Here is a 26,474-nt window from a genome sequence, read left to right as displayed (position 1 = left end):
CTTGTCCACCTTACTATGGACACAATAAACAACAAAGTACACAATAAAGTTTTTTATTATTATTATATTATTATTATTATGGTCGAAAATGGAGTTCCGGTTAATCCAGTTATAATATTAGCTGAAAATTGTTGAGCATTATTAGACTTTTCGCTCGTCGCGATACTCGCGACATCTATTGTCAAATCAAATAGCAGTACTGATAAATCCGCTACTTAACGCTAGATGTCGACTACGAAAATTATAAATGTTTGGGTAAGAAAAGTGATGTATGGAGTAAGTACTCTATACTTACTTATTTTTCCATGATACCACTGTGTTGGCCGAAACGTTAATGCAATTAACCATTAACCATTACAAATTGAACCGTAAACTGTAACCGTCCGTTAGGGTTTATGGTTCAATTTGTAATGGTTGATTGTCAATTGCAATTAACGTTCGGCCAACATTATAATATGATACTGATGGCAGTTCTTTTTCTATCTGATATATTCATGCATCAGCTATAAATTTAGTAATTTCAATTAACATAATTCATAATTATGAAACTTCAGGTTTTTTGTATCTTTTTTTTTGTTGCGGTACAAATATTTTGTATTGCATATATGATATGTTTATATTATGACTGTTTGCTTTCTAAATAAATTAAAAAAAATAGAAGTAAGATCAAACGAAAAAAAAGTATACCTACTTAAGAGCACATGATCGACTATACAAAAAAAGAGAAAAAAAAAACCATTTTTAAAATACTTTCCATTCTCCATGACTTTTATATGTTATTGACACAATTAAAAACTAAGTATATAGGTTTTTATTTTTTTTCACAAAACATTTTTTTTAGCGAAACCTATAAACCTAGAATATATTATGCTGAAGCGATCGACATCAAAATCTAAGGGATTGGTTAAGATTTAGTTAGTAGAAACAGTTTTCTCCCGAAATGGGATTTCATTGAAAAAACACCGTTATTCTGTAAATAACCTATTCTTTCCTCTTTAATTACGTATTGAACTTGGGACCATATTAGTTGCAGTAATATAGGACTATATAGTTCGGTGGACTTACGGTACTTTATGTTTACTCATCATTACAAGAAATGTCGAGCATATTTATTTAAAATTCATCATTTTTAAACCATTTCACGATATATTAATGCGTACTCAATTTGAATTTGTATTTCAATATTTGATTGCTTTCTGAAAGCATATTTCATTAATGTATGTTTTCCGTGCGCTTAATTGTGTCGAAGTTTTGTTGAAAATAACAGTAATTTTAATAAAACAAGTTTTTAAATGCATAATTATATAGACAGTAGGTAATATTTTTAAAATTGTTAGGTATAATTAAAGTATTATTTAAAAAAACGGGGACAAATGACGCTTTAGATTAAGAAAAGCAAAAATATCGTTTTAGAAAAACGATTTATTAAATGTACACACTATTGTATTTAAAAATGTATTAACTAAAGTGTCGCCATTTTAATAACCTAATTTTATTTTATTTTTAATTTTTACACTAACATATTTAAATGAACTTTCAGGATAATTCAATACTTTAATTCGAGCAAATGTTAGTTAAATAATAGTACAGTATATTTTGTAATGATGAACTTAATAAATAGTCAGTATATATTTTCAGATTATATAATTATTTTCCTTTTGTATTTTTGCTGTATATATTTTATCATATTTTTTTATTCATAGTACGTACTTTTATTATTTATTGTACACTTATGTCACTAATATAAGGAACTATGTAACGTTAAAAGTAATATTTACGTTTAAATTAATATTGTTGTCGCTAGTTATAATAAAATGAAATAATAATTTGAAAGTATTTTTTATTTTCGTTCCTAGACATTTTCAAACTGAATTGCCAACGCATTAAAGATTACCTACCTACATGTTGTCAAACGCCCTGTAGATTATTATTCCGACGGGCAAATTCGAATTTTAGTTATTAGATCTGATTCCGATATGATACAGCTCCATCGGTGTCCAAAGGGACGTTTTTGGCTGAAGAAATGACAGATCAGTAGGTATCATATCGAAATCAGATCTAAGTACTAAAACTAGAAGACTTCCAGTTCGAGCGCCATCGCCATCTTGATAGTTAGCCTCGTGATTAATTCCTTTTTTTTTTGCTCATTAATATTGTTTAAAGTGTAATATCGATATCTTAATTAATTATACAGTAAACTAATGTGGTAGTGTGCAGTGAATGGAAAATTATCTTGAAACGCGTTTAACCACCATTTTGGAGTCAACGGCCGGTAGTCCACGTGCTACTTGTAAATTCCAGCTATCTATTTACAAGAGCTGATAAAATCACCGTACACTGTCTTGTACTAACCGTACAATTTATCCGTATTTAAAGTACCTTGATACTGGCGAAATAGCCCCACTGGACTGAAGCCATAATTTTAAAAGAATGAATGTTGGAAGAACTTACACCCGAATAGGCCCGCGATTTTTTGCGATAAATCGCTTTGCACTACACAAATAAAGAAATCCTAGTTTCGTACAAGTACACGGCAAAACATGTTAATCCTATTACATCCATCGCTCAGTCATACATACTTAGGATACTACTTCGGAAAACATAAATCCTTCAAACTATCTATACAGGCTAATCTAAATGCATAAGACCTTACCTTTATGGAAATATGGTTCAAAATAGAATGAGAATTTATCCCAAAAGTTTTATGCTCTTAGGTAAAAATACCGTAAGTCAGTTATTTCACAAAACTTTGTTGCAGAACCATTGAATTCAATGTTGTGGTGTGAAATATGAATAGTAAAATTAAATAAACCGTAGTTACACATTTTAGGAAAATTATTTCTTTTTGTCCTATTTGGGTTTTACCCTAAACCCATTTTTTGTACTTTCACATAAGATCCTTACAATTTAATTAAAAAATATCTGATTCAAGATGTTTTTTTGTGTAAGTAATGAAAATTTTCTTTATAATATACAAAAGTACATTATTGTAATTAAAATGAAAAAAAAGGGTAAAGTTAAAAAAAATCACGTTTGCCAATATCACGTTGGTGGCAAACAAGCACACAGTCCACTGATGACAAGCAGTTGCTGCACCATATTGTATTCAGTTACGGGGATAGTTATTTATGCAGTGGCAGGGCGGTGTGCGGGCGGCAGTGTATAGTAAATGCTTAAGATTCTGTGAGGCGATGGATGCTAGGTGCTCAACTGTTCCAATTTAATTTGTTAATGTGCCATTATTGTTTTATAATTGTTAATACTTATAATTATTATTGCTGTTACTCTAAGTTTCGTGACGCATTGGTTCAACTGTAATGTCATGTAAACATTTTTTTCAAAAAAAAAATGAAATAAAAGAAACGCTAACAGGCTTATTCAAACTTACATTTCACATCAAAACGATATCTGATTGATATCAGTTAGTTATAATTCGTGCGTGCGCAACTCGGATTGGTTCTTTATGTTGTTGTGAATTGTAAAAATATAATACAGCAAAGTTTCTGTGCAATTTTAGAGTCAAATAAACAACAGATCACCAGTAAGCTGTTGCTGTAGCATACGGACGCATGCAACTCTAGTGTACCATGCGCGTTGCTAACCCTTTAAAACCCTAATAGTCTTAATATTTGTTTATATTGACAAGATACTCATAATTGCTTTAAAAAAGTAATATTTTTTTCTAAAAGAGTTCAGTTACACGTCTCTCCCTCCCGAACTTGTTCTATAGACCATATATCAACTGTCAACCCGGATCGGTTCTTTATGTAACAAACGAGAGCCATACATCAGGAGATTTGCATGCGAACTGTACCTTTAATCTTCACTGGAGCCTCGAAAGGGCGGGTAGGGTTAGCAGGTCGCAGTTTATTTTCCGGGACTGTCATAATTAAAGTAGGGAAATTGCAATTAAAATTTCGGTTCTTGTCTGTTTAAATTTTTTGTCTTTTAATTATTTATATAAGAATTCAAGCCTTGGCGACCCTCTATATCTCTAAGGATAATTTAATATCTTTTTTTTTATTTTATCTCTGACACTTAGAGACTTATACATCTCTAAAGAATTTTAGTATTTTATGGTTTTATTTTTTTATCATAGTTTTTTTTGTGTAATTTGACATTTAGAGACAGTATACATCTCTAATAAAGTATTTATTATTTCATCGATTCCATATTTGTAATTGTTTTTTTTTTATTGTTTGTAAAAATGGACATGTAAAAGTGCCCCTGTGGCCTATTTGCTGAATAAATGTTTGATATTTGATATTTGAATTCGGGACATCTACACTGTAGTTACCCTTACAAGGTGAATTAAAAACTGAGACGCCACTATTGCAACATTCTCTATATTATAATATTCACGTATTTATTGACGTATTTATTTTATTTATTTACTCGGTAAAGGATATGGCAAAAACAAAAATATTGAAAACCGCGGCACCGATAGGTTGTTTGAAAAATTATTCTTGCGCGATGTGTGCTTATCAGCGCCATCTGCCTATTCAGTAATTTATTAGGTTTTGTACCATCAAATTCGGGAATGTTTTGTCCCGAATTGGTTTCCCACATTTCCGAGCATGGCCAAATCTAGTTGAATAACGTCTGTTTGCATTCTTATCAAACAAAGCGTATTACTGCATTGACAATATAAAAGAGACAATACATTAATTTAATTTAATGCAATACTAAAAATTATATAGTGTTTAGAATAAGGTAAGGTTTAAGCATGCAATTTATTGTTAAACTTACCAACACAAAACAAAATTTGTACACCTAATGCTGGTAAGACAGTGATACTAATAGTACTAAATTGTAACATCTATGTACCTATCTTTAATAAATAAAAATATTGATTGATTGAAAACGGGACGCCCCAAGAAATTCGGAACGTCTGGTCACCCTAGCTGGAGGTGAACTTTTAAAGGGTCCTTTTAACTCTTAAAGGGTATCTTATAGAACGTCGGAAATGTTAATGATCTAGAGATCATGAGGTCATTTGTGGAGTCATTTGATATCTGTATTAAACAAAAGAATACCTTTATACCTTTACCTACTTTGATATTCAAAGTTAAACAGAGTTAACATTCACGTACAGATGTCAGATGTGAGATAGCGAAACGTGACGTACGCGTTTGCGTTAACTCTCATTTTGTATGGGATTGATTGATGGGAAACAGCGCGCCAAGCGGGACGTTTCGGAAACTCAAAATCCCATACAAAATGAGACTTAACGCAAACGCGTACATCACGTTTCGCTATCGAATAAATTTACACTAGGGGTTCTGACATCTGTCCGTTAGGTATCCTACTTTTGAACACACTTGGTCAAAACGGCGTTTTCATTCCACCTATTTTTGGCTCATAATCCTGTATAATTATTAAACACGCGTGCTCTTTCAGTATATTATAACACTCGTGCATTTCATTATATTATCCGACTGAGTTAAAAAGGTAACTGATTGCTAATAATTTGTAAGGAAACGGAGCCTTCTTAAATTGGTCGAGCAGATTTTACAACGTGGATTGGCAGGAGCCGGCGCCGCGGGCGCGGGGCGGCAGGCAGTATGACAGATGCAAGACTGCATACTAACCGATTTAACAATTAAAATTTCATTAATATGAAAGTTTATTTTTTCCTCGCAAGTGTGGTGAAAAACGTCGTATGAAATGCGTGTGCTATGGTATGGTATAGTGCTCGGCTTTCTTATTGCGCACAATATCGCCTCGTGTGTAATGAAATGACCAACTTAGCACACTTGTATCACAATGTACTATTATGATTTATATAACTTCTTCTCCTCTTCTTCTTATTTGCCTTGTCCCGTTATCTGGGGTCAGCCCTCCTCGTTCGAAGGCGCCAGGTTTTTCTGTCCTGGGTTGTCTGAGTGTTGATCTGCGCCCGCTCCATGTCCCTGGTAACGGTTGTCCACCACGTGGTAAGCGGCCTCCCTTTGCCGTTCTTTTTCTCCGGAATGGCCAAGGGCTTGATTTATATAACTTTCTTAATTTTAATTAAATTTATAAATATTTACTTTGAATAATTTCAAGGTTTCTTAATTGTTTATCTGATTTATTGTTTCATTATAATTTAATAATTATTAAAGCTATCTTGACATTAAATCAAAGCGTTGAATATGTTAGTTCCACAACTTCCACATAAAACCACTCAGTCGATGTAAATGTAACCAATATTTTAGGCCGAATAATTACTTACCGCGTTTTAATCAGGAAATGGATTGATATATCGAATCCAGCATCAGTCATCAGTGATTCGAAAAATTAAGATTGTATCGTGTATGTATTGATAGATAGATAAACACTTTATTCATTTCCACAACATATATGATAATTACAAAGAGTGTAGCCGCCGTGCAGGTCAGGATCTCGACGACTTAAATAAAACTTCGATTTATAATGAAGTGAAGTATAATCATCCCAAAGGTACTGGTTTACAAGGGTTCTTGCCAAAACGGTTCAATGTAGAAAATAGGTGTTGAAAGTATGGAGGATGATGAAAGAGTGATTTGCAATATTTGATTTGATCAGTACAAAAGGTTTAGATTTAAATGCTTCCAATTGGCCGCGAAACAGATTATGTGGAGCGCTCCTATTGGTGCTTTTAAAAAGCCTCCGAATACTAGCCGAGCCCGACGGCTGCGTTTAGCTACTGCTATATTAAGTTGCAGTCGCAACAAAGAGTAAGCTCAATAAAGATATTTTATTGAGTTATTAAACATTGTCATGCAGCTTAAATTAAAAGAAAAAAAATTACACGATATGAATGGACGTAACCATGTGTCGTGGCATACATCGTTATCGCGGGAGCAAAAACAATCCTGTCAAAGAACACACGTAACAGAATGTCTGTTTTGTATAAACGGAATATTCTGCCTACGCATTCTAAGCCTCTTAGATGTGCTTCATATCTGGCATGAAGTTTTGTTTGAAAACGTCAATCTAACTCATATTTCACTATGTAAAAGCTTGAGTCAACGTGCCAACTTGAATAATAAGTCACTAATGAATATAATTTATATATATATATTTACATCTTAAAATATTTTATTTACATTTTCGTAAAATATGACCAATATTTTTCTAAATTTTCTACTATTACATTTTGAACTCTAATATGTACTTATGTACATATTAACGTTTCTCGATAGAAGTGTCACCTCTGTTATTGTTTATTTGTCACGATATTTCAGTACTGTCAAATCGTTGTTACTCCCGCGATAACGATGTATGGTCGTGGCAGAGAATTGGCGCTGGCTCAGCATGGTGATGCGGCAAGCCACATTGCTGATATTCTGCCAGGACCATGATGCGTGATAAAACGAATGGTTCTGTGAGCTGTAGACCTCGAGAGCATAACTAAAAACTATAATGTGCTAATGGCTCTGCAATTTTGAAAAACTCACAAATACTGAATCGTCAAACTATTTCTAGTTTTTAATACCACGACGGTGGCACACGTGCATACAGCCCGCCTGATGGTAAGCAGTCACTGTAGCCTATGGACGCCTGCAACTCCAGAGGTGTTAATCATCGAACCTTCTACAACTTTCACAAAATTTCACGAGGATCGGTTGAGAATTGCGACCTGTAGAGGAGAACACCCGGACATACCAAAGCATTTTTGACCAAACTGAAAAAAATCTTCGCCATCGATCAGTAATTAATTTTACAAACGAATTATTTTATTATGATGTAAAATATTAAAAAAATAAATGAGTTTCACAATGCCACATAACGACTTAGGATTGAAGCCAAAAAAATTCACTCCCACTATACGTGTAGGGTGGTACCCTAAATTGTTTTATTATTATTTTATTTTACCACTTTGACGGCAAATACTTATACACCGTGTTTTTTTTTTATTTGCGTTAATTTCGAGGGTGGATTCCTGAGCTTAAATTAAGTAACTTTCTCAAAGACACCGATATTCTAATTAACTCCATTTCGGAGATAATCAAACATTATTTTTTATCTTATAAGGCCCTTACGAGCGTGTACACTTGCCTTAGGGCCTGTTTACTTATTGATTAGTGTTTAGTGCGAGTTCATACATTTGCTACTAAACGTAAGTACTATCTCGGACGATCGATGGTCGAAATGACATTGATATGTCACAGTTTTCAATTGTTTGATTGAGTTAAATGTAATGTCCGTGTTACAACAACGCTAAATGCAACATTTAGTTACTTTTTTATAAAAATAAAAATAGAATTTTTTTTTTTTTTTTAAATTAACTGTGCCATTTAGTTTCCTTAAACGTACTTACCGATACCCCGAAGTTAACGGAATTCGATAAAAACACGGTGTAATTACATGCCCAATTGCAGCTTTCTAGCTCTAACAGGTTGTATAATAATAAATAAATAAATAATAAATATTATAGGACATTATTACACAAATTGACTAAGTCCCACGGAAGTAAGTAAAGTAAGTAAGTAGTAGTTGTAAGTAAGTTGTATACGTAATAAAATAAAAAAACAACCACCGAGCAAAGCGTACGGACAGACAGATGGACATGGCGAAACTAAGGGTTTCTAGTCGCCTACAGAACCCTAAACATGACATTTGTATATGCTGAATGCGCCACCGCTCCGATGATTTAATGGATGCAATCCCTCCGACACTCGACCTATTTTTATTTCCGCTTTACGCCCTAGACTCCAAAAGGCGTCATACTGTTGTATAATCTCTAACTTTGGGTATATGGAGAAGTTCTCAATTCTGATGTAAGATTTTTTTTTATAATAATGGGATTGCCTTTGGATTTGCCTTCATTGGCCGTCCAGAGAGGAGTCGTTAGAGCTAAATGCTCCAGGGGTGGAAGTGAAAACTTGCATAAGACGCGAGTTGGCACAGTGGTTGTTATCAGCCACTGGGTAGAAAGCGGCGTACACCTCTCGACACCCCTGAGCCGCTCACACCGGTGTTGCTCCTGGTCGTCTTCACGACGGCATTTTCAGGGGCCCATCTAGTGGGCGGCGAGTCACCGCCTGCCTCGATAACTAGTGAAAACATTGTTATGGCAGGTGTCCGGACGTCTTTGCAATAACCCAGTCTCATTATCCTCCCAAACTTCAATCCATAGACCGTTATACTGTTCACTTTTACTACAATAGTCCCAATGCCTGCTGCGACCGGTTCATGGGTGTCTATTGTTGCGCCTGTGAACGGGTTCCAGCAGGCGTTCTACATGACATTAAAGCTCTCCAAGGGGCCTCTACGTGTTGGATCTATATCCCCACGCAAGCCTATCAAAAGACCGGGATTTATAGACCCGTGAAATCCAAGGAGATATAATAATAATAATAATAAATCATTTATTCTGGTAAAAAAAACCCTGATTTTACAATTTTATTTTCTTCTGCCAAACTGTAAGACAGTTTGTTGGCAGAGGGAACTCCCTTAAATACAGATGTGATGTGATGTGTGTGTGTGTTGGATGTGATGGATTGGATTAATATTTGTTATCTTAGAACTCCGTAATTTTTTTTTATACTACGTCGGTGGCAAACAAGCATACGGCCCGCCTGATGGTAAGCAGTTTTCGTAGCCTATGTACGCCTGCAACTCCAGAGGAGTTACATGCGCGTTGCCGACCCTAAACCCCCCTCCCCTCGTTGAGCTCTGGCAACCTTACTCACCGGCAGGAACACAACACTATGAGTAGGGTCTAGTGTTATTTGGCTGCGGTTTTCTGTAAGGTGGAGGTACTTCCCCAGTTGAGAGCTCTGCTCTAGATCTGGAATAACATCCGCTGTGCTGTGCCCTACCACACAAAGCGACATGACATTCACAATGCCCATACCTCTCTTTTGGACGTAGTTTAAGGATTTCTCAACCGAATTGGAAAATTATTTTTTGTTTGAAGTTTTGAACTTACAGATTAGTCCCATTTTTATCATACTTGGTACATCTGTCTGTAATATTTAATCAAACATGATAAACGTTAGTTAGTGTTAGTGTTTCTGTCCGCGTTACTGGTTATCATTTTTGGCAAGAATTATATAGTATATTATATAGTATGTGGCATTACCTATGAAAAGGGACCTTATTGTCGATGGCGCTTACGCCGCACTGCGTCGCGCAGCGTTGTATTTGTATCGGAGCATCGTTTATAACGGCGGAAGCGCCATCGACAATATTAAGGTCCCTTTTCATAGATAACGTCACATATAATTATGTAATTTGTATGTATGTATATATTGTCTTACTGTTGTAGACTTAAATTTTAAAGGTATTTAGTGATATTTAGTTATAATTTAGTTTTTTGCACCTCCTAATTAGTTAAATTAAGTTTCATTTCTCCACTACCTAAAGGTTGTCTGGAAGAGATCGCTCTTTAGCGATAAGGCGGCCTTTTGTATACATATATCTTCATGTATTATATGTGTTTCCATGTAAAAAAATCTGAGGTTGTGCAATAAAGAGGATTTGTATTTGTACGAAACAAATCCATTTAATTAAGCCCCCTACTTTTGACATAATTGTATGACTAAATATTAATATAAATATATGAAGATAACATACCAAAATATTATAGTCAATAATATTCGGTGGTAAATGGATTTACGTGTACTGTTTTGACCGGCACAGACCACAATAGTAAATAATTCCCTCCTAATTGGTTTATGCCAACATCAATTCATGTAATCTGTTAATATAGGTAATCTGTTAAATTATACCAAGGAGCTAACGATATTAATTCTGTAACTTAATTTGAAGTAATATTAAATTATATCAAAAACAAATTATGTGAATTAAAGCAAAAAATATTACCTTTATTTTTTTATTTTATTTTTATTGGAGAAACAACAGAAGTATGCGACAGGATAATAGGTTACATTGTTAGGTACAAACAATATAGAGATGAACACTTACTTCCTTAAACGCTCTCACTAAAACATACATAAAATAAACGGACTTAACTAAACGGTATGTTAACATACAAGTTTACCAAGTGTTGTAGACCAAGCTTATGTATATTATAATAGTTACTAAATTCAAATGGAGAAGAAAATAAAATCAGCAAAAAGTCGAAATTAGGTACTGATAACCAATTTGTGCAATATATTATTAAGTACATTGACAGTACACACATACTTTGCTAGTCCCCGAGAAAATAACGTGATAGTCAATCAGTGCTAACCCGTTATACTTACTTGCGTATTTTTACCTGCGTACTTATCTATCATTATTATTATTATGTACTTATCTGTAATCCTATTATCTGTTGTACCTGCATCAATAAAAGCCCCTTAAAATATAAGTATATCCATTTAACGTCAAACCTAATTAACATTTAATTAAATTAATATACCTTTAAACATAAACAAAATTTCGCTTTTCAAAGCAACTTTTTGTCTAGAACTTGGCAATGCCAATGTTTACAACGCCTGGCTTTTGGAGGATTTACCAAAGTCTAGAACTTTGCTCGTTTTAAAGTTTTGGCGTAAATCTATAGATAGGCCTTAGGCGGCGATGTCTAACCTAAGGATTTAAAGTCGTTTGTCAGATGAAATCAAAGGGCATAGTTTTAGATTTAAACCAATTGTTAGGATCTGATAAATAGTTTTCACGTTATTTAGAATACCGCCTTAAACAGAGGTTTGCAACCTTTTATTTGAATTTCTAGACAAAAATATTCTTGGAAGTAGTCTAGTAATGTATTATTAATTTAGTCGATATTTTCTACGTCTTAATGATTCTGACAAAGGCCCTACATGTTTTCATTTCTTTAATGAAATAATTCATAACTCACTGACCTATCACACATAGACAGTTACTCCTCATAAGGCTAATCTGCCAAAAGTGAAGCCGAAACTCGATCGATGTGTGCGTGCGACGCTCGTGTCTTACGCTCAGCGACACACACATATATACAAAAACGGGTTGCCAGAGTTCATTTATTCCCCTTAAAGTAGATGGATTTTAACCACATCCTTATACTTGGCTATCAATCATTTGGGAGTGTGTATGTAGATATTAAATTTGTAGCAAAAGCTTTCAAGGTTTCTTTTAAGGACTTTGCATTTCTGTACTTTGTGAAATAATGTTTAAATAAAAAAACGTTTATTTTTTTTATTTTACAAATGTGCACAGATAATAGCTGGTAGAATTGACTTTGGAATAATGATTTTAAATGATAAATATTTAATGACGATCATTTGGATTTGATTTGGTTTGATTTTATTTGACTAATATTTTCTTCGGGTTAGTGTGGTGAAAAGTTTTGTGTTTCACTTGGGGCAAAATTTGTTTAACTCTCGTAACTTGAAACCCTCGCAACGCTCAAGATTCCATTTTTCGACATTTTGGATCTTTATTTAGCTCGAGTAGCAATATTAGCACGAGCGGTTAAACAACAACTTTTCCACTTGTAAAACAAATAACTATTTATCGTCAGTACTAGTAATTGTACCTGCAGGCCTAGCCAAGGTGGCAATCGCTATTGCTTCGAACAACGAAACGCTTTGTATCTCTCTATCAGTCTTCCATATAAGTGCGACAGTGACAGTTGCGTTTCGTTTTTACAGACCTTAACTGTAACACCTGTGTTCCACAAATAAAATTTACTTTACTTGCTCATCAAAATGGCGAGAGCATATTCGACTATGTTTAGTCGGTTTCCATATTGCATCGTTCCTATTTAATCTAATTTTTTCCGTCCATCTCGCAGACAGAAGCGGATCAGTCGGAAATCTAAAACGAATATCACACAAAATAAAAATATGAATTTAAACTGTAATTTTATAAAAGACAAAACATAATTTGAAATAAAAGAATGAAAAACTAAAAAAGAATATTTTCTATAGTCATACAAGGAACTTAAAGTAAGCATATTAATTTTATCAATGTAATCGTCATGCCTCATTTGGAGGAAAAAAGATTCATATCACCTGGCAACATTTATAAGTAATGGCGGCTGACGAAAATTTGGATTTTTGTATTTACAATTACGTAAAAATATCACATTAAACTGGATACTTACGCATGAAATGTTATATCAGGCGGTTTGTTTTTATTCACTGATGTGTTGTGACACCAATTCACCGCACAAACAACCATCTTTCTTGTATTTTTTAATTTATAACCGGGAGGTGTACACAAACCAACTCGACCTTGAGTACTGCGAGGGCCGTTCGGATACGATGACACGAGGGCGACATAATGTCGTACTCGAAATGGCTTCACTAGGGATGTACAGACTAGGCATCTAGGTTAGTTATAAATCTATGTCATAACTATAACGCATTCACTGCCAACGTTTTCGTAGCGCTACACGCGTAGCTGATTCTAGCGTTTTCCCGCTTTGTAGAGGAAACCTACTACGAACCGAGCGCCCGCCGAGCGGGTTCCCGGCACTCAATGTGCTAATTATTATTAAAAAAAAAACCGCTTAGAGTACAAATCTTCACGGTTTCCTAATTTAAGCAAAACATATTATGTCATACAGAGTAACGTTTCCATTTAATATCATCATATTACACGTACTTTCCCTTTGTAATTAATTATCCAGTAAAGTTTAAGGTAAGCCAGTTTTTAATAATAATTAATTATACACACGAGTAATTCAGAGGGCCCTAACGCAAAACACGTAAATCGAAATTTCGTTATCCGTCTCTCTTACTCTTGCATATTCGAGCGATAGAGACACAGATAACGTAATTTCGATTTTCGCGTTTCACGGTAGGCTCTCAGCCCTCGACGCTCGACTGGGAACTTAAAGAACCCTTAACCTCAATGTTGGAGGGATGATTTTGTTTAATTAAAAATGTAAGCGTGGTTTACCAAGCAGTGGGATAAGACAAACTAAATGTTCTTGAATTCAAGTGAATTGGCTACTTGACTGTTTTTGTAAATAATGTCAAATGATCTTGATTTTCCTGAGGATCAAATGTTTACATAGGACTCATGGCATTTAAGCAACACAAAGGTCAGAAATGAGAGTTAAAGTCTGACGCTCGCACTCGACGATTGAAACGCCTCTAACAAAATGATAATGTGATGTGACGTCACATTATACAGGGTGATTCATGAGACGTGAGCAGGACTAAGCCTACCCAATCAGTAAATGTTAATGAACCGTTCACCATCATGTTTAGGTAAAACAATCTCGCTTTATTTCTGTTATTTAACTTTTTGGGAAGGACAAATTTGATAATCTACAATCATGGACACCCTACAACACTTAATTAAGAAAGATAAAACCTCTTTAAACCGTTATGACAGCACTTTGATTATGAAGAAAACAAAATGTCACACTTGAGTGAGATACGATTTTTCAAAAGTAACCAGACTCCGATGACATTCAATTTGTCAATTGTTATGGATAAAACAAATAGGGTGACCATACATGGTGTAAATAAATTATAACATTTTTTTTGAACAGTAAAAAAATAAAAAAACGTTAATCTCACAAATACTGGTACGAAACAGTTGCTTATAACTTACTGAATGCCCAAGCTTGATCCTGCTCACGTCTCCTGAATCATCCTGTATAAGTCTGTCCTAAATGTATGGAAGATCAAGAAAATTGCCATTTTGACCCTGAAATATTGCGTTTATGTGTATAGTTGTTTTACAATTTATTTTTCAATAAAATATAAGGAATCGAATGGTACCATTTTCTTTTCTATTTTTGAAAGACAAAAAATTTTTTGAGACTTCGGAGCCTAGTAATTTTTATAATCTCAATATTATTTTTTAAATTCCACTTTTTTATAATGGATGACTCATTTTCTATTCATTTAACTAAATTTTGTTGTAATATTCAACATGTGTCAAGTACCCAATTAGGATTACTTTTTGCTGTATAGAAACATTAAAAAAATGACGATTGATAAGCTAACTTAAAATCACAAACTGTACCCATAAATGGGCCCACTGATTAACAGTCCGCTTGATGATATCGGCCTGTCAGTTGTTCGGGACCGTCAACTTTTTGTTCTAACTGACAGGCCGATATCGTCCTGTTAATCAGTGGTCCCCTTAAGTATGGCTACCACCAGTTTTGACATTGAATTCGCTCACGTCTACGTGCACCAATATGCCAGTACCAGCGATTGATAATAAACATAGATGACGAAATAGCTCTGCAAAATGACCCGACACATATTGTGCCGCAGTGGGTGGGGCGACATTATTGTGCCGCGGAGCACACAAACAAGAGACAAGCATACGGCCCGCCTGATGGTAAGCAGTCACCGTAGCCTATGGGCGCCTGCAACTCCAGAGGTACATGCGCGTTGCCGACCCTTTGAAAACCTGTATACCCTCGGGAAAACCTCGGCAGGGAGCTCATTCCACAGTCAAAGCGTCCGCGGGAGGAAATTCCTCTTAAACCGCACAGAGCGCGACCATTTAGGCTCTAGGGTATGAGGATGAATACCCTGCCGACGGCGAGCGGTGCGATGATAGAAAGTGGCCGTTGGCATCATGACAAACAATTCTTCAGAGCACAGCCCATTGTACAAGCGGTAGAACACACACAAGGAGGCAAAGTCTCTCCTTAGACTTAAAGGTTCAATGCCGCTTGTGAGTTTGGGATCGTCGACGATTCGTACAGCGCGCTTTTGGACTGAGTCGAAGGGTCCTAGCTGGCATCCAGATGCTCCTGCCCAAAGGTGACAGTAGTGCAGTGTTTGTTATACATAACTTGTAGCTGTATTTCGTTTATTTTATAAGCTTTTAGGAGCTATCTACATTAACATGACTCAGAACTGGACGACAAGAGGGATGAGCTGAAAGCCCGACCACCAGCGGTAATCAGCTATAATTATACTCGTATTGATGGTGCCCTCTCGTGCCCGTTGTGCGCACGGGTCTTTGCCAACAAGATCGACGACGACGACGACGATTACGACGACCGGTTTGGCGTAGTGGGTAGTGACCCTGCCTACGAAGCTGATGGTCCCGGGTTCAAATCCTGGTAAGGGCATTTATTCGTGTGTTGAGCATGGATATTTGTTCCTGAGTCATGGGTGTTTTCTATGTATTTAAGTATTTATAAATATTTATATATTATATATATCATTGTCTAAGTATTTACCCTCAACACAAGCCTTATTGAGCTTACCGTGGGACTTAGTCAATTTGTGTAATAATGTCCTATAATATTTATTTATTTATTTATTATTTATTAAGATCGGCTACGTCAGCCGCACGAGAGCACATGAACGCCAAAAGAGGAGCTGAAGCAGTCGCCGTGGCCGAAAACGGTCAGGACCATATATATGCAAAGTTTCAGTACAATCCGACCGTTTTAAAATGAATTCGAAATTCTGTTTGTATGGGAAAGTGAAATTCTGCCAAGCTTGCTGCGGACGCCTAATATTCTGTAGTGAAGATTTTTTATAGAAATAATAGTACATTACGATACAATTGCGAAACTTAGGAAATTCGAAACGAGTGGCGATAAATTAAAACACGACCGAAGGGAGTGTTTTAAATCGACACGAGTTGCGAATTACCTATTCGCACATGTATCGTACAACGTTTTACAGTACATATGGCCCTTTAAATGTTCGACACAGTAACGTAATATGCTAATTTTCGCGCTAGTGCTATAAAGTAGGACCATAATGTACTGTAAAATCTTTTAAAAAATGTGACTAATGATCAACGATCCTATATCAAAGATTCTATAATTTTGAACTTATTTCTGAAAACTATTTGAGTCATTTTGTTTTAAAATATATGTCTCAATTGAGTGCAGATATTAATTACGTAAAGGACATGTAATTTGCTAAAAAAATTGAAACCGAATATTCGTGAAGAACCATCTTGAATATTTATTAAAATACAGATGTGAAATAAAGGTATGGACGCAATAATTTTATGTCATTTACCTTTTCCTAAAAATATTTAATTTAAGTTAGAAAGATTTTTCGACGAACGCATGATTAAATTAATTTACTTTACAAAAATACGTGTTCGATTCGTCATATACCAATTTTATAGAAAATAGAAATCTGTGGAAACTCGTTTTTCCTCTATTATGCTCGGAAATGTTCACCTTATTGTAGCAAAAATAGAACAGGAAGTCCTTCTTTATGGTTAAATTTAAATCAACTTATAAATTCCGCAACAAGCTTCGTCAAACACATCTATAATCTAACGCTCATCCCCACTCTGCAACAAGCCCGGCCCAAAAGTTTCCATTATGCCGGCAGCAAATTTAAATTAAGTTTAAATTAAAAAAAGTCAAATTATTATTGTCCTGTTTTAGTGGAAGGGAAGTTATTACTTTATTGTTTTTTACCTTTTAAAATTATGTTCGCAGCAAAACAGCCATATATTATTACAGCCACGTTTACAGGTGAGCACTTATTTCAAACTATAGGATAGAGTGAGATAGGAAGATCCGAACTTACATGTCTCGTTTTTACAAGATCGTTGTGTATGCTCATACGAATACTGCTTAATAAAATCAAAGAAAGATAACTGGTATATATTTGTTTACGGATCTCATGCGTACATACAGCTTATATTGCACAATTAAATTGAATGAACGAATATTGAATGGTACTGAATGGCAGTATGAGTTATGCCTTTAACTTTAAAAAAAAGAGGGAAATGTTTTTGACGTTTTTGATGTGAAGGTTCGATTTGAGTGATGTTTAATGCTTAAATAAAGATTATCTTACCTTATTTTCTCGCATTTTTGGAGAAAAGCAATATATATCCTCGGAAGAAACAGCATTTCGTGAATTCATCTTCTTTGTCGGACGACGATTTCTGCAACCGCAACTGCCCCAGTATCCTTACCACGAGTTTGACACTGACAAATTTGCTAACGTGACTTTCTATACATCTCACTCGCACTAATATGCCAGTAAGAACGGGTTGCATAGGAAGTAAGTTGCGCACACGCTAGCGAGTATGTCAGTGTCAGGTCAGTATCAAACTCGTGGTAAGGCTACAGTTTACCTTATATATAATTATTCAGAGAAGTTTAAGGTTTTAAATTATTATCAAACAGAGCAAGCGTTACATAATGCGACCCTTGACGCTCTACGGATGAAGATTTAAGGGTGAGCTCTTACTTCTCTTGAAATAAATTCTGAAACGATACCAAAAAAAAAACTGACTTATTCTGTCCAATTTTGATAAAAATTGTTAGGTTTGAAAGCTCTTGATTCTGAGTTACGGAAATTTGCATACGTATTTTCTGTAACTCGCAGAATATTTCGTAAGACATCTTACGGTGAAATTAGGCTTATGTTGTACATAAGGAACTTTATCTATCCACCAAATTTTATCACAACCTGAGAAAATGCAAAAACGACAACAAAATAAAATTTCCCAAACGAACATCACTATAAGTGGTTAAGTATTTGTTGTATGTAGCAGGCGAGTTTCATCTATCAAATTAAATTATGTAAGTATGTTTTTATATTATTTTGACGACCGGTTTGGCCTAGTGGGTAGTGACCCTGCTTACGAAGCCGATGGTCCCGGGTTCAAATCCTGGTAAGGGCATTTATTCGTGTGATGAGCATGGATATTTGTTCCTGAGTCATGGGTGTTTTCTATGTATTTAAGTATTTATAAATATTTCTATATTATATATATCGTTGTCTAAGTACCCTCAACACTTTCTTCGGGAATGTTTTACACTAGCCAAAAACCAGGTTAAAACTATAAAAACCAATACTATTTTAATATTTCTAAGCGCATTTGAAGCTTACCTTCTATTTTTAATTCATAGTTTGGTAATTATTTTACAATAGACAAAGTTATAAATACAAGAAAACATTCCCGCACCGAAAACCCCGGGGTATGGTGATTAGTATATTTTTAAATAGAGAGCTTAATTTATTTTTTGGCTGTCATTATATTTAATGCCTTTAAAAAGAATAACATAACGGTCGTAGGTACTGTAGTCATAATTTTATCGATATCGACTAGGAATACATTTGACAAAATAACCTTCATTTCTCATATTACTCAAAAAACTTGAAAAATTTGTCATTTAATTAGCTTTAATATCCTTATACCAATCCCGATCCTGTCCGGCCGGATCCGCCCGGATTGTGGGCATAATCCGGCCGGATCCAGCCGGATTGAAAATCAGTCCGATTCGCAATCTCTAATCAACTTATAATAAGCTTCACTTGTCATCGTACTTTTTAAACGTAAAACCAAATAGCACTCCTCAAACCTGGTTATCATAACAATAGCCTATTACCTCTGCGCTTGCTTCTCCTTAAGCACGGTAAAATCAGGCGACACACTCGGGTCGCCTACATAACGCACGGCAATTATATAAATCACTAAACTAAAGTCGGGCCGTGTCACGGGGAAACGAGGTTCAGGATTACCGTTAGTAACCGTTTCGGTAAGTGCGTGTAACTTTGTGGGGCTGGCTTAAGGGAGAATTTTAGGAGCCCTAGATTTTAATGATTGTGGTTTACTAGATTATAGGAATTAGAACGTTTATAGCAGAGATAGCAAACCTGCGGCCCGCTCGGGTTTTTAGGTCGCTCGCCTGGTGATCCAGCCCGCGTAGCCAACATGCCAATCGTTAACGCTCCGTAGCGTAGCGTAGTCATCTTTCTCTATCACTTTTCCATATTAGTGGAACAGAACTGTTCCATTTTCACACAAATTAATATTCTCGCTGCATCCTTATTCATTTACACCGCGTATCGACGACCGGTTTGGCCTAGTGGGTAGTGACCCTGCCTACGAAGCTGATGGTCCCGGGTTCAAATCCTGGTAAGGGCATTTATTCGTGTGATGAGCATGGATATTTGTTCCTGAGTCATGGGTGTTTTCTATGTATTTAAGTATTTATAAATATTTATATATTATATATATCGTTGTCTAGGTACCCTCAACACAAGCCTTATTGAGCTTACTGTGGGACTTAGTCAATTTGTGTAATAATGTTCTATAATATTTATTTATTTATTTATTTATCTGCTCCGTGCCATGTAATCTGTAACTATAGGTAGACGATAATCCCGGGCCGCTTTAGTTCGACGATTTATGCAAATAACCTTACGCACTATATTATTGCGGTAATGACGGATGACGAATGTCCGAAAGGATATGAAGGTGTTGGGACTCCACGAACAAGACACCCAAGAAAGGAGCAAATGGCGTCGCATGATTGGGAAAGCCGACCCCGCGTAACGGGAAAAAGGCGAGGCAGAAGAAGAAGACGAAGACTGTATTATTGCGGTAAAGTAGGAAATAGGAGTTTGCAAATATGTAGCAATATTATTGCTTTGGGCTTGTGCACAAATCACAATCGTGTAATTTTTACAGTGAACGAAACTAAGGAAAAATATCTACCACATGAGAGAAAAAATATGTACCACATGAGAGAAAAAATATCTACCACATGAGAGAAAAAATATCTACCACATGAGAGAAAAAATATCTACCACATGAGAGAAAAAATATCTACCACATGACAGTAAAAATATCTACCACATGAGAGTAAAAATATCTACCACATGAGAGTAAAAATATATACCACATGAGAGTAAAAATATCTACCACTTTATCTCGGTTTCGTTAAACATAAATATTCACTTTGCACTTCAAATTAGCGAGTCTATTTTACGAAAATATCATCACATTCGTAACGAAAATAGAAAAATAAAGAAGATAAAATTAAAATTATCTTAAAATTAGGTCTAATGAAAATGTTACAGAAAATACATGTGAAGTTATGTGGGGGTGGGAGGGTAGCCAAGAATTTTACCAAATATCACCAAGGGGGGGGGGGGGGGGTCAAAAAGTAGCCGAAAAACCTCAAGTGATTTGTGCACACGCCCTTAGAGAACGCACAAAGCCAGCATTTAGAAAGGGATAAAATATATGACACGCCACGTGAATCTTGTGACGGAAGAAATGACCATCAGATATTTAACTTTTACCTAACAAACGTCTCTTTTTGGCCTAATGGTGGATTGGTAGAGAATGCCTTATGGCATTAAGTCTGCCATTTATACTTATAATTTTATGAACAATAAAGTTTAAATAAATAACTTTTATGTACAATGTCGATTTTCTCAAAATGGGTTTTTTGCTAGTTATAGGGTTTTACCTCCCAGGCATCGAATGGCGATCCATATTCAATGAGTTAGCAAAATAAATACTCTCATATCTATGGCAAGACAAATATGGTTTTAGAATTGTATTTTGAATTCGCACGTGCATACTAAATATTATTCTACGTAAAACGTATATCATGACCACATGCGCACAATTAACTAGAGATGGGAAAGATTCGAGTCTTTATAAGTCTAAATTATAATTCTCGCGTCGAATGGTACTATGACAGTTCATTTTAATCATTGACATATGTCTAAGGACATGCCTCACGGGCACTAAGAATGGTGTTAGTTCAGTGGTGTCACTCACGAATTCGAGCCAATCGTGCAGTCTAACGCAACTAGTTGCGACCAATCGCCCGCGTGTGAACTCATCAACCAATCGCGCCGTGGCGTTAGACTGCACGATTGGCTCGAATTCGTGTGCGTGACACCGCTGTACTGGCCCCATTCTTATTGCCCTTAAGGTTCGTCCTTAGACATATGTGAATGATTTTAATATTCATTAACTGTCACGTTATTTGTTTGTAGATATTTTGTGGAAGTTTAGCAGATTGACTTGATTTAGAAATGTAACATTGTAGTTAGTAATAAAAATACGGTATTCACATATTTCTTATATATTTTTTTAAATTAAACCAAATTAAAACAGAATTGAAGGAACTGTCGTGGGGACAATCATTGCACGCAAAAGGTAAAGATGAAATCGATACATACGAGACTGCACTTAGATGAATTCAGTGTTTTGAGTCGCGAATCGAGTCGTCTAAGAGTCAGATTGAAGAGTGACTTAAGAATAACGGCCTGATTCGAACTTAAAGATACGTCAAATATAAGGGTCTAGATACGATAAGGATCGGATATGTCAGTGGCAAAAGTAACGTTTCTTTAAACAAAAACGTTCGAATCGGGCCGTTAGATTGATAAAAACCTTAATAAGTAATACAGTTTTCCGGATTGGAGTCTTGTAAAATTTACTTTAAAGTAATAATAAGCATGACAAAAATTTAAAATGTAACCTATATGAACATTCGGGATTGTTATTTATACAATTAATTGTTTGTGCAGACAACGTGTCTTGGAATTTCCAGAAATGTGCATTGCCAAGATGTTCTAAGTATCTAATATAAAGTTAGGTATGTGACAAAGTTAGTGGATACATATATGCTTCCATGTAAATAATAGTTACAGAATAAATTTACTGACTTGTGACCTAGGATTTTTTTATCTCGGAATGAGAGATAATAAGCCGGAAACTCAAATACACCTCCTTTATGGCGTTTTAAAGGTTCTCTTAAAAGTCACCAAAAATCTCGAATCCATGTCAGAAGACATTCAAGGTGAATTAAAAAAAAACTACTTTTCGGCTTAAATTTGCATGGTTAACACACGATTCCACAACTTGTTAAATTGGGAAACTTGCATTATTTTGATGTAGTTCAAGTTTTCTTTAACTCAAGTTTCTACGGAGGACTAAAATCACGAACAATTTTAGAAGAACTCATATTTCGACACGAGTCTAAAAAACCGCATCGAGTCTGAAATATAAGGAAAAAGACTCGACTACGTTGTACCAACACTAGAATTAACCGAACATTTAAATCTGTGGTCCAAAGTTCCTCCAAAGCTTTGTTTGCATTTTGTGCATGATAATTTATATACCAAACACCACAATCGCGGTTTTGCTAACTATTATTTGAAACTACACAAAATTGTTTGCAGGTTCTCAGAGAATATCACATGTTATGATGCAGATGGAGTAAGTAATAGTAGTTTATGTGATTGTTACATAATAAAAGGCATTAAAATACGAGTGGGGTTTGCTATAGTTAGTTTAAAAACAAGAAAAATAATAAATTTTATATTTTCAAATTAATTAAAAGATAAACTGTTCGTCAAATGGCGGTAAATGAAAACTTTTTTCACGCATATCATGAATCCGTATTTCATTTAATTCATTAGCAAACTAGAGTCGGCGGCCGATTGCCATATCGTTCGATACCAACTAACATGCAAGACATATTTATAACTAACATATTTTAATTTTATTTAGTATTAGTTTTTAGTTTTAATTTAGTTTTATTTAATAGATAAGAAGTTTATTTTTATTGTCCCCGACATTTAATTACTTTTACCTAAATTGTTAATTGAAAATACCCTCAAGAAATACTACTGAAGTGTATACATGCAAGATATGTCAAAATTGTATGAAATTGACATTTCATTTCGAATAAAAAGTCATCTCGACTGATATTAGAATAGAGGTCAAATCAAATTGCTTTTTTTTTTCAGAGATGTTAGAAATTTGAATGTCATTACCAAAACAATTTTGATACAACATTTTCACAGATAAGAAATTTGTTGAAACAAAACTGTATCGTATGTTGGCTATTATTTGCGGATTCTGAAGGCATCATATAGGTAGAGAGTTTATGATATGTGTGTAGATAAATAATACTTTCCATTTTTAAGATTTGGGATTGACGTTGACGTGTCTATTATTATCTCATTAATAGCTATATATTTTTTCAGCGTTCAAACATTATTTGAGATAAAAGGCAAACCCGCACAATGGACATTTTACCCGTCGCAAGTTTTGCTCGGCACGCCATATCTATTGTTTCTTTCTAATAGGGTATTCTACTTTTTAGGGTTCCGTACCCAAGGGGTCAAATGCGGGACCCTATTACCGAGACTTCGCTGTCCGTCCGTCCGTCCGTCCGTCTGTCACCAGGCTGTATCTCATGAACCGTGATAGCTAGACAGTTGAAATTTTCACAGATGATGTATTTCTGTTGCCGCTATAACAACAAATACTAAAAACAGAATAAAATAAATATTTAAGGGGGGCTCCCATACAACAAACATATATTTTTTTGCCGTTTTTATAAATAATGGTACGGAACCCTTCGTGCGCGAGTCCGACTCGCACTTGCCCGGTTTTTTTTTTAAATATTTATAAATGTTCGTATAGCTTCAAACAGGCCAACAGGTATTTTTATTTCTTAAAAATAAAATAAAACAGTCCGACCAATCTAAGTTGGAAGCGATTTTAATAACCCGATTTTGATAAATGAGAACGCGCAAGTGTTTAGTAAACGTCATAATTTCATAGAAGTTCGACATTTAAAATAATACTTGCACCGTCTGGGCTATCAAAATCGCTGCTAACTTAGCTTGTCCTGACTCTATCGCTATTAGGATGGGTCCAATCCAACTTCGTATGGAGAAAAAAGTGGAATAGAATTTATCTTTACAAGGCTCCCTTTATTATATTATGGAATAGTGATCTATGTGCCAAATTTGAACTCATTTACTAATGATTGGCCCGTGGCACTGTGGGCTGAAATTCGGCTTTCATTTCAATCAAAAAAATCTTAAAATGTTGAATTTGGTTTTTGTGCTTTTTCCATAGAAACAATTAATGATTTAAAAAAAAAAAAAACCGCACCCGTGGCGGATATAATATAGTATGCCTAAAAATCACAAATAATTCGTAGTATAACCACCTGCGAGGATATTACGGTTTGTTTTGCGGTTCTTGAGTAATGATAATTTCTTGTTCCTGCTCCATACATTTATTTTGAAAAAAAATCGTAACTCCACAATTTTCATTCCAAATCGTCTAAAATTCATAGGTTACCATAACAATGCTGGGCAAAACCTATTTTAATCAAAAAAACGTAAAAATAACAACTTCGGTTTCTATGTTAATGAAAGCCGAATTTCAGCCCACAGTGCGTGGGGTCCTAATGCTCTACAACTTTTTAAAGAATTATCTAAAAGGCTGGTCGACTTCACAGATGACCGAAGACCTGGCAGCTTTCTCGCACAATGTATTAGCATCGCTATACAGCGGGGAAATGCTGCCAGCATCTTCGGTACCATGCCAAAGGGGCCAAATTTTTTAGACATATTTTAATTTTATTTAGTATTAGTATTTAGTTTTATTTAATAGATAAGTTAGTTTATTTTTATTGTGCCCGACACTTAATTACTTTTTAATAAATAATTTTATCCCCTAATGATTTAGTGGTTGCTATAATTTTGTGCTTTTGTGAGCTCCAGCTTATAAAATAAACGAAATAGAACAAAAACAAGTTTTGTATGAAAAATTTAAATTCGCTGTATTTTTTTTACTATAGTATCTGAAGCTACATAAACTAATTACAGACATAGATATACCTTATCCTATTGTAAGTACAAAGTTTCAGAGTAATCTAGCTAGTCGTATTAGAATGAGAGCGTAACTACGTTTGTATGGAGAACCCAGCTTGCTGCGGGTCAATTCGGGTGTATGTTTTTTTTTTAATGTTTGTTACTTCATAACTCCGTCATTTCTGGACCGATTTCGAAAATTATTTTTTTGATTGAGTCTATATATATATTATATACAGATTGGTCCCGTTTTTGTCAAAACTCAGTTCTGATGATGGGATCTATGAGGAATCGAGGGAACTCTTCAAATGTGAAAGGCATACATTTGACGACCAGTTTGGCCTAGTGGGTAGTGACCCTGCCTACGAAGCTGATGGTCCCGGGTTCAAATCCTGGTAAGGGCATTTATTCGTGTGATGAGCATGGATATTTGTTCCTGAGTCATGGGTGTTTTCTATGTATTTAAGTATTTATAAATATTTATATATTATATATATCGTTGTCTAAGTACCCTCAACACAAGCCTTATTGAGCTTACTGTGGGACTTAGTCAATTTGTGTAATAATGTCCTATAATATTTATTTATTTATACATATAGTGATTTTTATATTTTCATCACCAAATCAAGCATTTACATTTAAAAGTGACATTTGGTGAAGTGGAACTGCTGATGCTGATCAGAATGGAACTCTTCAACGACGCAAAGTTCCCGTTTGGCGATTTATCGTCTTTCTTATGTTTGTTAGGCAAATTAGGTTTTCAAGATACATTTTTGTCAAACTCGAGATCTGATGGTTGAATCTATGAGGAATCGAAAAAACTCCTCAAATGTTAAAGGCATACATATAGTGATTTTTGTATTTTCTTTTACAAATCAAGCATTTACATTTAAAAAAGTGACATTTGACGAAGTGGGACTGCTGATGATGATCAGAATAGAACTCTTCAACGACGCATAGTACACGATTGGCGATTTGTCCTCCTCGCTGTGTTTGTTAAGTAAATTAGATTTTAAGACATTTTTTAATATAAATAAATAATAAATATTATAGGACATTATTACACAAATTGACTAAGTCCCACAGTAAGCTCAATAAGGCTTGTGTTGAGGGTACTTAGACAACGATATATATAATATATAAATAATTATAAATACTTAAATACATAGAAAACACCCATGACTCAGGAACAAATATCCATGCTCATCACACGAATAAATGCCCTTACCA

At 34.9% G+C, this 26,474-nt stretch overlaps 1 protein-coding gene and 1 long non-coding RNA gene across 2 annotated transcripts in view; one reads left to right on the top strand and one right to left on the bottom strand.

The window, feature by feature from the left end:
• Positions 1-26,474, bottom strand: part of LOC133529539 (uncharacterized) — a 408,510-nt gene that overhangs the window by 121,573 nt on the left and 260,463 nt on the right. The window lies entirely within an intron of this gene.
• The window catches only part of LOC133529557 (uncharacterized), a 469,399-nt gene that overhangs the window by 218,484 nt on the left and 224,441 nt on the right, over positions 1-26,474 (top strand). The gene's annotated exons all lie outside the window — the stretch shown is intronic.

This window comes from Cydia pomonella, chromosome 21 (genome assembly GCF_033807575.1).
Source record: "Cydia pomonella isolate Wapato2018A chromosome 21, ilCydPomo1, whole genome shotgun sequence".
Taxonomy (NCBI): Eukaryota; Metazoa; Arthropoda; class Insecta; order Lepidoptera; family Tortricidae; genus Cydia; species Cydia pomonella.
Note: the sequence above shows the minus strand (reverse complement) of the source record. Positions and strands in the feature narration are given on the sequence as shown.